An 11,613-nucleotide genomic window follows, 5' to 3' on the forward strand; every position below is an offset into this window, starting at 1 on the left:
ACATGCTTTATTTATTGAACATCACGCTTTTGTGTCTCTTGAAGATGAACCAAAGACTATAGAGGAAGCTCTTCGTGATGCGGATTGAATCATGGCCATGCAAGAGGAGTTGAACAACTTCTCTCGCAACCAAGTGTGGACACTTGAAGAGCGACCGAAAGATGCAAGAGTGATTGGAACAAAGTGGGTCTTCCGGAACAAGAAGGATGATCAAGGCAAAGTGGTGCGCAACAAGGCAAGGCTCGTGGCAAAAGGCTTTTCACAAGTGGAAGGTCTTGACTTCGGTGAAACCTTTGCACCGGTGGCAAGACTTGAAGCAATCCGTATCCTACTTGCATATGCATCTAGTCATGATATCAATTTATTTCAAATGGATGTGAAAAGTGCCTTTTTGAATGGATATATTAATGAGCTTGTCTATGTTGAGCAACCCTCCGGTTTTGAAGACCCTAGGTACCCCAAGCATGTCTACCGGTTGTCCAAGGCTCTCTATGGTCTCAAGCAAGCTCCTAGAGCTTGGTATGAGAGGCTTAGGGACTTCCTCATTGAGAAGGGCTTCAAGATTGGGAAAGTTGACACAACACTCTTCACTAAGAAAATGAATGGGGAAATCTTCATTTGCCAAGTTTATGTTGATGATATTATTTTTGGCTCTACTAATGAAGATTTTTGCAAGGAATTTGGTGATTTGATGTCCAAGGAGTTTGAGATGTTCATGATTGGCGAGCTATCCTTTTTCCTAGGATATCAAGTCAAGCAAATGAAGGGAGGAGTATTCATCTGTCAAGAGAAGTACACACAAGATCTTCTCAAGAGGTTCAAGATGATGGATTGCAAGCCAATCAAGACTCCCATGGCTCAAATGGGCATCTCGACTTGGATGAGGGAGGTAACCCAATTGACAAGACTCTCTATCGTTCCATGATAGGAAGTCTACTCTACCTCACCGCATCTAGGCCCGATATAATGTTTAGTGTGTGTATGTGTGCTAGATATCAAGCAATGCCTATGGAATCTCACTTGATTGCCGTCAAGAGAATTCTTAGGTATCTAAAATACACACCTTTCCTAGGCTTGTGGTATCCCAAAGGTGCAAGATTCCAACTTGTAGGCTATTCCGATTCGGATTATGCCGGGTGCCGGATTGATAGAAAAAGCACATCTAGAGGGTGCCACTTCCTAGGTAGATCACTTGTCTCTTGGATGTCAAAGAAACAAAATAGTGTTGCCTTGTCAACGGCCGAGGCGGAATACATTGCCGCCGGTGCTTGTTGTGCACAAATACTCTACATGAAACAAACTTTGCTAGACTATGAAGTAGTACTAGACAAAGTACCTTTGTTGTGTGACAACGAAAGTGCCGTAAAACTGCTAACAACCCGGTTCAACACACCCGCACAAAACATATTGACATCCGTCACCACTTCCTTAGGGATCATGTTGCTAAAGGTGACATCTCTAGAGAATGTGGGAACGGAAAATCAATTGGCGAATATCTTCACAAAACCCCTAGATGAAGCTAGGTTTTGTATGTTGAGAAATGAACTTAATGTGCTTGATCTCTCTAACTTCACTAAAAGATAAAGTTGTGTGTTGAAACTTGTAAATAGCTTTTGCTTTGCATATCATGCATACTTAAACTAAAAGTACAACTTGCATGTAGGGCTTGTCTAACATGGTTAAGATAACCCCCTTTGAGTGTGTGAAAAAGCTTAACCTTGGATCAAACTTGACAAGCATTAGTTTACTTTCAAGTTTTGCATCTCAACTCATATCATGTGCATGCTTGTTTGTTGACCGTTTCTTTCGGTTATTCTTTGGGCATCCGCTGTGTTTGCCCATAGATAGGGGGAGCATTCAAAGCTCGTTATTTTACAAACCCCTAGCTTTATGGCCATATGATGCTCCTTGGTGATTTCTCGAATTATTTTCATAAAATCTACTAAGCCTATGGCTAAATATTTGTGAAAATTTGAGGGTTCGAGAGAGGTCACTCATACCAGTTCCATTTGGTGTTTAATTGTGTGTTCTTGAAGATGGAATTTGGTTGGGTCAAAGTCGGACGTAGTGCTAAGTTGAAAAAGGACTCAAAGGTGCACCGGACGATGCACCGGACGCTGTCTCGGTTCGTCCGGTGCGGTGAGTGTGCCAGACTGCACTCACCGGACGTAGGAATAGTGTCCCTGCAGCGTCCGGTGAGGTGCGTCCGGTGCTCACCTGGCGTGCCCCAGAGCACCGGACGCTAAGGTCAGCGTCCGGTGGCCATCGTCCGGTGAAATGCAGATTTTCAAACCTCTTTGCGCATGAGTCCGGTGGTCACCGGACGCATCCGGTGCCACTTTAAGTGCGTCCGGTGACCCCGCAGACCGCGCATATAACCCGACCCCCCCGGGTCGGCTCGGGCAGTTCCTTTTCCTTCTTGCAAAGACCACCGCGCGCCGTGCCCTAGCTTCACCGATCCGCCGCCGCCGTTGATTCTTCCCCTCTCTCCGGCGAGTTTCTCCTCCCCGCGACCGATCTGATGCCAAGGACGCGTTCTCCTTTCTCCTGCATCCGCCTTCTTTCCTTCCTCGCGCAGTTTCAAGGCCTTGGGTGAGTTCTCGGTTTCCTGCCCTCAAGGTGTTCGTTTCAATGTCTGAATGGATCTAATTGTTGCTTTTAACGACGATTCGATTCGTTCTACCCTTGTAGCACCTTGAGGAGTTGGTTCGCATCCTCCGGCAGGATTCGATCGTGGTTTGTCATCCAGAACGCGTCTCATCGCTGTTGACGGTCCTTAAGTATCAAATTTAATTATCAAATAAATAAAGAAAAGGATCCAAATGAAATCAACATCTAGACTTAGGGTTTTATCTAACAGAATTCCACGAGTTTTGGTGTTTGTTGTTGACGGTCCTTAAGTATCAAATTTAATTATCAAATAAATAAAGAAAAGGATCCAAATGAAATCAACATCTAGACTTAGGGTTTTATCTGACAGAATTCCATGAGTTTTGGTGTTTGTCTATTTCTGCAGGGGGTTATCAGGAAATATGGAAGAAAGGCCCACACGTTGGGATTACGTAAAGATATTAACGTGCCGCGCAATTATCTTACATCTAGAAGACTCCAGAAGCCACGAGACCGAAGCGGAGGCGAAACGGGGCCAGACCCTGGGCGCCCGCCCAGTTGGTCAGGGCGCCCGCCCACCTCCTGAGGCCAATCAGGACTCTGCTTTGCGGGAGATTTCCACCGACCTAAAGGATGAATCTAAACCATACAATCTATGTTGGTTTGATCCAACGGCCCATATTCACTTGAAGGGACTATAAAACCAGACCCCCTGGCCCCTGGAGGAGAGAGCCTCTCAACCCTAATTCATTATTCTCAAGGGAGAAGAAGCCTCTGATCAAGATTAGAGCCACCACATCAATTAGATATCTAGATTAGCATAGCTACATAGGATTAGAACTAGAAGGAGTCAATCTTCGATTGGTTTCCGGATCTATCAAGAGGATTCTTGGTAATTCTCTAATTGTACTTCTAATTACTTTCTAATTATCTTCGTTCTTCAATATTATGAATATGACTTTGTTCTATTTCAATATATTGCTTATGACTTTGCTCTACTTGCTTATATTCAAGATTATATTGTTCTTAGTTTATCATAGTTATGTACTTGGCTTAGTTAGATTGGATTTATATACATGCTTAGGATCGTATAGCGTTTATCCATCGGATCTATGGGTAAATGATAGATATTGTGTAGGCGTGGTGCTTATACCGTATTTATCTGCGATTGTACCCAATATGCCAGATCGTGGGGTGGTTCATGATAGTGACAGCTTCATTGATTCTTATATAGTCCCCCTCTCGTGTATTGGGCTGGCAGAGCAACATTATTACAGGGGAGTGATTGCTATGTTTCTCATATTCCTTGCTAATATCACTATGCATGGGCGTAGTCTTGTCTCGCAATGATTGCTAAGTATGCTTGCACTAACTATGATAATGCTAGACTATATAGTTGAGAATAACTTAGGGAATATTCTTGTAGTTCGTTCTAATACCATGCTAATGACTTTCTAGAGTCTCTAATTGAGGTGCTTATCATATTTATTATGTGTCTAGATCAGATTAGTTATCCTTGTCACTATTCATTATTTCATATATCTTTTATGTGACACTTATCCCTGTATGAAGAGTTAGATAAATGTTCTCAATTATACATGCAATGATAGATGCTCAATCTCATATTCTATTCTGTAATCAATATTGATGATTGCTAATCCCTTCCCAGTGGTAAAAATATAAATAACGATACCTGGAATACTTCCCGGTTAAAATGCTACATCGGTATTAATCTGTGCGCTTGCATATCCCATTCATTATTTATTTAGAAGAGCAATTGCATATTTCAATACCGCGTCTCTCATGTCATGCTGGGGATGACAACTTGGCTTAAGTGGTGCGAGGGATAGGTTTGGCATTTTTGGCACCGTTACTAGATTTAGAGAACTTAGTCTACTTTTGGTAATGATGTTAAGAATACCCAACAAGCATTTTTGGCGCCGTTGCCGGGGAAGGTTGATTACTAATCAGGAATGGAATAAAGGATTTTGAGTTATCATTCGCATCACTAATATGATTGAGCTTATCTATTCTCTCATACAGTTTTACCCCGATATTTTTCTATTTTATCTTATGCAGGGAAATGTATGAATAGAAGACATCTTCCAGGAAATTTTGTTGACAATCCCAAAGCGTTATTCAAGAAGACAAGAGCCAAGCTCAAGAAGAGATCATCAACACTTCAGCAAGAAGCTTCATCCAATCAAGAAGATCACCGGAACTTGTCTTCAGAGTTTGAAGCCATGGCAAACAAATCAATCCGCGAGTTCTCAGCTCCCACTACGGACAACATCCGCACTGGACCTGCTGCAGAGATCGATGGCAACTTTGAGCTCAAGCTTGGACTTATCAACATGGTGCAATCCAACCAGTTCTGTGGGAAGGCACACGAATATGCTAGTGCCCATCTACAACACTTCCTGGAGATTTGCAACACATTCACCATATCAGGAGTTTTCAAAGATGCTATACTACTTCGCCTCTTCCCATTCTCACTGTTAGGAAGAGTGAAGCAGTGGTTCTACGCTACAAAGGAGAAGAATACTACGTGGGCACTCTGCTCAACAAACTTCCTGGCTAAGTTCTTTCCCATAGGCAAGACCAATGCTCTCCGTGGGAAGATTACAAGTTTTCAGCAACAAAATGATGAATCTATTCCAGAAGCATGGGAGCGCTTTCAAGACTATATCCTAGAATGTCCCCATCATGGAATGGAGAGGTGGCTATTGATGCAGACATTTTATCATGGGTTCGGCAACAGTGCCCGAGAAACCATGGATGCTGCAGCTGGAGGAGCATTCTTATCACTTACTATACCACAAGCCACAGCTCTTGTGGAGAAGATGGCGTCCAATCAAAGCTGGAATGAAGAGAGGACCCAGACATGCAAGAGAGGTGGAGGTATGCATCAGCTGAAGGAGGTAGACATGCTGTCTGCAAAGCTAGACCTGCTCATGAAGAAGCTCGATGATAGAGCTGGAGACAAGAAGGAAGTTATGCACATCTACGACTCTCACATGACTTGTGAGGAGTGTGGAGACACTGGACAATCAGGCAATCACTGCCCTGAGATACTTGAGGATGTGAACTACATCAACAACAACAACTACTACTACAACCGTCCTCAACAGAGGCCTAACTACTCAGGTAATTATCAAGGTAACAATTCTTACAACAATAATAATAATTTTCCACCTTTGAGAGAGTTAGTGTCTAATCAAGGAAAGCTAATGGATAACCTATCTAAGAAATTGGCATCTAATGATAAAATGCTAGAAAATATAAATAATAGAATGGATAATTTCTCTACTGCCATCAAGAATCAAATTAGCTTTAATAAAATGATTGAATCTCAGTTAAATCAAATAGCTGCTGCTGTTCCTGTTACTAACCCCGGTATACCATCATAACCGGAAGGTTTAGAATCTGCAAATCTTGTAGACATATTTGATGCAGGTAATTGGAGTAACCCTGTCACTGAATTCAATACTGACCTTCTGCCGGTCAAGAGAGGAGATCCAGGACGCCCCATCATCCCGATCTCCATCGGCATGGTGGACGTCCCAGAAGCACTCTGTGACTTTGGCTCCAGCGTCAACATTATACCCAGGGTAGTCTATGAAAAATTCTTTACATATCCTTTATTAGAGACAACCATGTGTTTGCAGTTTGCAGATCAGACGATAACTTTTCCAAAAGGAATATTGAAGAACCTTTGTGTCCGAGTTGGTACCTTATATGGCCTAGCCGACTTCGTAGTGGTAGAGACCGGTAATGTTGAGAGAGCACCTATCATCTTAGGGAGGCCATTCTTGAACACCACGGGAGCTATCATCTACGCCAGTGCTGCCAAGATCAGTTTCTACATCAAAGGGAAGAAGGAGACATTTTTCTTCAGGAACAAGACTACACAAATCCCAGATCAATCCAGACGTGAATCAAGGAAGAGGACCAACAGGAGGAACAGGAACAAGCAAATGTGGACCGAGTCAGCTAAGATGGTCACTGCAATTCATGGAGGTCAAGATCATCAACTTAAGTCACCGTTTTTGACCAAGAAGAACGACCCAGGAATGCCAAGCATCTACTGCTCCATAAATGGATACAGCTTTTACAAGACATTTTGCGACACCGGATCGGGCGTCAACATAATGGCCGCAGTCACCTATCGGCTCTTGTTCGGAACCATGCCCCTAAGACCAACATACATTCAACTCCAGATGGAAGATCAGACATTTCGAGAAGTTAAAGGAACAGTAACTGATGTCCCAGTCAAAATAGATGATCACTTTGTCTACACAGACTTTCAGGTTATTGACATGGAAGAAGATGAATACGATCCACCCATCATCCTTGGAAGACCGTTCCTCAGCACCGTTAAAGCAATTATTTACATTGGAACCGGAGAAGTCCATATGCACTTCCCCTCAGAGAAGGTATGCCATTATTTTACTGACCCTAACTATATCGTTGAAGAATCTAAGCAGGTAAGGAAACGACGCAACCGCAACCAGAGGATGCAAATCAAGGACGGATGGGCAGACTATGAAGGAGAAGTTATAAGGTCAGAAGACGTAGAGTTTAAACAGAATTATCCAGAGGAGACCGTAGCACCGAGTCAGGTATGGAAAGAGAAGATAACTATACATGAAGAGGAGGCGCTGCCGGAAGTACCGACTACGCCACCCATCGAATCCCAGGACAATTAAGAAAACAGAGAGTCCCGTTCGGAGGACTTAAAAACACCGAACGCCTTGCCAAGAGGTAAACTTGGTAGTTATCCTTTCCCTTTCAATTATTTTAAACAGTTTGCTTAGTTAATCATGTTCGCGCTATCCTAAAAAGAAAATAAAATTGTGAAAAACAGTAAGCCCCATGTGAGTAGACGAGTGGCATAAAACCCATAAGTTCATTCACTATGGTGGCATAAAAATAAAACAAATATTTCTTTTCTGCTCTATAAAAATGAAAAAAATAAAAATAGGGAGTAATATTTATTAAGGAGTCTCAACATGATAAAGGCTAGATATTTATGCTAACACTTAATCAAGTTCCACAAGCTTTGTTGTCTATTTTAGCTCTACAGAATATAAGAATCAAGAAGACTGGCAGACGGAGGACATTCTAATCGCTGTCAAAATGCTGCTGACTTTCAAATACACCTCTGCCACCTGCTAGCTACATCAAGAGAAATTACGTCAAAATTCAGCTTGGGGGAGAGCACCCCCATTTATCCCGATAAGTATTTTTATCTATCTTTATACTTATATTATATTAGAATATTAAAATACATAACTATGGAAAACCAAATAAAGATTTTATGCTTATATATATATATCTTTTGCTTAGTGTGTTTAATAAATAAATAAAGTGGCTATGCTAATCTGTATCTAAATAAAACTCAAGCATGGATATGATGAATAGTTGCTCTGCCTAATTTGCACATTTTAAGTTCTCTCTCAAGTTTAGACATAACTGTTATAATTTAAAGCTTGCTCTAGACCTAAACTTGTGGGATGAAAACTTGATCTGAAGTCTAAGTTGTTAACGGATACGATATGGGAAGGTTGAGCTGCTATTTATCTGTTCCTCGAGATGCTAGAATTCTGGAGAATTTTATCTTTGAAAATCTTTAAAATATTGCATGATGAGTTCCTGTATGATGAGAGTTTAAATTCCTACCACAACCATATATACATGCTTGCTAGACTTTGAGCCACACATTTACTATTTACTGCTTATGAGCATTGAGTGTGGTCAAGCTGTGTAGACCCTTAGGAGCTTGTCATGTGGTTAAATCAAGATTCACTTGCACGTTCACTCATATATGCTACTTCTACTCCGGAAGTACCATCCACATATATCCACCCATTTCCATCTCTAGAACCACCTAAAAATATTCTACTCCTAATCCGGGAGAGAATAGCCAAAAATATTTTTGTTTTTCCTTTGTGAAATAAATGCTCAAGTTATCTTGTTACTACCACTTTCTATATTATCTCAAGAGATGAGTGCTCTAAAAAAAAAGAGAGAAAACGAGGAAATAAAAAGGAGCAAGTGCTCGGAACCTCGAAAGAAAAGAAAAAGTGAGACGAGAGGTAAAAATGGACAAGTGTCCGACAGTAGAATTAGGGGTATAAGATACCCACCTGAGAGAAAAGAAAAAAAAAATATAGAGCATCTCATTCTCCTCACAAAGTTTCAAAAAGCAAGAAAGGTATGTATCCCCTCAAAAGAGCAAAAGTAGAATTAGACTTCCATCACCATTGTTTTCACCATTGTTATCACCATCATCACCATACACCATTCATTCGCCACACATACACATCTTGATTAAACTTATTGACTTGTTACTTTGGATCCATGGTTTGACTATACAATAAATGTCTTGTAAGTATGTATACTTTATCTCCCACCTATGAGCTCTAGATATTAAAGCCTTATTAGAGTAGGGTGAGAGAGAAGGTAATGTCACTATGCTTTATACCACAAATACTACATATCTTGAGAGAAGGCATATACCATCACTGTCTTGGTAAGGATCCAGAAATACCACAAAACAGAGATATGAGAGAATCATACAAGGAATCTCTGAGTTTTATTTGAAAATCTGCAAATACTCTAGAGCTATAGCTGATCAAGAATAAGAGACATGGCACTTGACTAGACTGTTCTATCTTTTAACTACTCAAGATAGAAGTGACGGTTACAAGTCCCATGGTAAAGGTAAAGTAAGTAAGTTTTAAGTCTTGACAGTTTACTCTAACTCAGAGATGAGATCTTATTTAAAAAGCATGTGTACCGTCAATTTTTAAAGATATTGCAACAACTTCTAATCCATTGCTGAGTCTATCCTTGCTCAGGGACGAGCAAGAGGTAAGCTTGGGGGAGTTTGTTGACGGTCCTTAAGTATCAAATTTAATTATCAAATAAATAAAGAAAAGGATCCAAATGAAATCAACATCTAGACTTAGGGTTTTATCTGACAGAATTCCACGAGTTTTGGTGTTTGTCTATTTCTGCAGGGGGTTATCAGGAAATACGGAAGAAAGGCCCACACGTCGGGATTACATAGAGATATTAACGTGCCGTGCAATTATCTTACATCTAGAAGACTCCAGAAGCCACGAGACCGAAGCGGAGGCGAAACGGGGCCAGAGGCAGGGCGCCCGCCCTGTTCCCCTGGGCGCCCGCCCCCTCCCTGAGTCCAATCAGGACTCTGCTTCGTGGGAGATCTCCACCGACCTAAAGGATGAATCTAAACCATACAATCTATGTCGGTTTGATCCAACGGCCCCTGGAGGAGAGAGCCTCTCAACCCTAATTCATTATTCTCAAGGGAGAAGAAGCCTCTGATCAAGATTAGAGCCACCACATCAATTAGATATCTAGATTAGCATAGCTACATAGGATTAGAACTAGAAGGAGTCAATCTTCGATTGGTTTCCGGATCTGTCAAGAGGATTCTTGGTAATTCTCTAATTGTGCTTCTAATTACTTTCTAATTATCTTTGTTCTTCAATATTATGAATATGACTTTGTTCTATTTCAATATATTGCTTATGACTTTGCTCTACTTGCTTATATTCAAGATTATATTGTTCTTAGTTTATCATAGTTATGTACTTGGCTTAGTTAGATTGGATTTATATACATGCTTAGGATCGTATAGCGTTTATCCATCGGATCCATGGGTAAATGATAGATATTGTGTAGGCGTGGTGCTTATACCGTATTTATCTGTGATTGTACCCAATATGCCAGATCGTGGGGTGGTTCGTGATAGTGACAGCTTCATTGATTCTTATATAGTCCCCCTCTCGTGTATTGAGCTGGCAGAGCAACATTATTATAGGGGAGTGATTGCTATGTTTCTCATATTCCTTGCTAATATCACTATGCATGGGCGTAGTCTTGTCTCGCAATGATTGCTAAGTATGCTTGCACTAACTATGATAATGCTAGACTATATAGTTGAGAATAACTTAGGGAATATTCTTGTAGTTCGTTCTAATACCATGCTAATGACTTTCTAGAGTATCTAATTGAGGTGCTTATCATATTTATTATGTGGCTAGATTAGATTAGTTATCCTTGTCACTATTCATTATTTCATATATCTTTTATGTGACACTTATCCCTGTATGAAGAGTTAGATAAATGTTCTCAATTATACATGCAATGATAGATGCTCAATCTCATATTCTATTCTGTAATCAATATTGATGATTGCTAATCCCTTCCCAGTGGTAAAAATATAAATAACGATACCTGGAATACTTCCCGGTTAAAATGCTACATCGGTATTAATCTGTGCGCTTGCAGATCCCATTCATTATTTGTTTAGAAGAGCAATTGCATATTTCAATACCGCGTCTCTCATGTCATGCTGGGGATGACAACTTGGCTTAAGTGGTGTGAGGGATAGGTTTGGCATTTTTGGCACCGTTACTAGATTTAGAGAACTTAGTCTACTTTTGGTAATGATGTTAAGAATACCCAAGAGTCGCCTGATCGTAAGCCGTTCGCGCCCGTTCCTTATCGATTCTTGCGGTCTATAGGGTTTTCTCATCTCTAGCTATTATGTTTGCTTGTGTATGCCCTATCTTGTCTATTATCTGCAGCGTGTTGATCTCCTTTGTCAGTAGGCTAGCTGTCGGCAGTTTCCTCAGTCAGTCGTTCTTGCGATGGCTCGTACCAAGAACGTCAGTGGTCCGGCAGCTGGCTCAGGAGGCTCTCCAGGAGGTGATGGTGGTAATGATCCTCCCCGTCGCCTGTCAGCGGCAGACAAGGGCAAAGGCAAGAAGTTAGCCACCAAGAAGCGCAAGGCCAGCGACAGAGAGGCAGAGGTGGCAGAGGCAGTTGCAGCAGCAGCTGAGGCAGCTGAGAGGGGTGGTCGCTCAGGTGCACTGAGGATTGGGGATGATCTCACACCACAGCAGAGGCGTGCAGTTCTTCAGGCAGAGGCTCTCCATGGATCCCCTCCAGGCACCGTTATGATAG

The 11,613-nt window shown here is 41.5% G+C and overlaps 1 pseudogene; it reads left to right on the forward strand.

Moving 5' to 3' along the window:
- Window positions 380–1,412, forward strand: LOC110435600 (annotated as a pseudogene).

This window comes from Sorghum bicolor, chromosome 5 (assembly GCF_000003195.3).
Source record: "Sorghum bicolor cultivar BTx623 chromosome 5, Sorghum_bicolor_NCBIv3, whole genome shotgun sequence".
In the NCBI taxonomy this organism is placed as follows: domain Eukaryota; kingdom Viridiplantae; phylum Streptophyta; class Magnoliopsida; order Poales; family Poaceae; genus Sorghum; species Sorghum bicolor.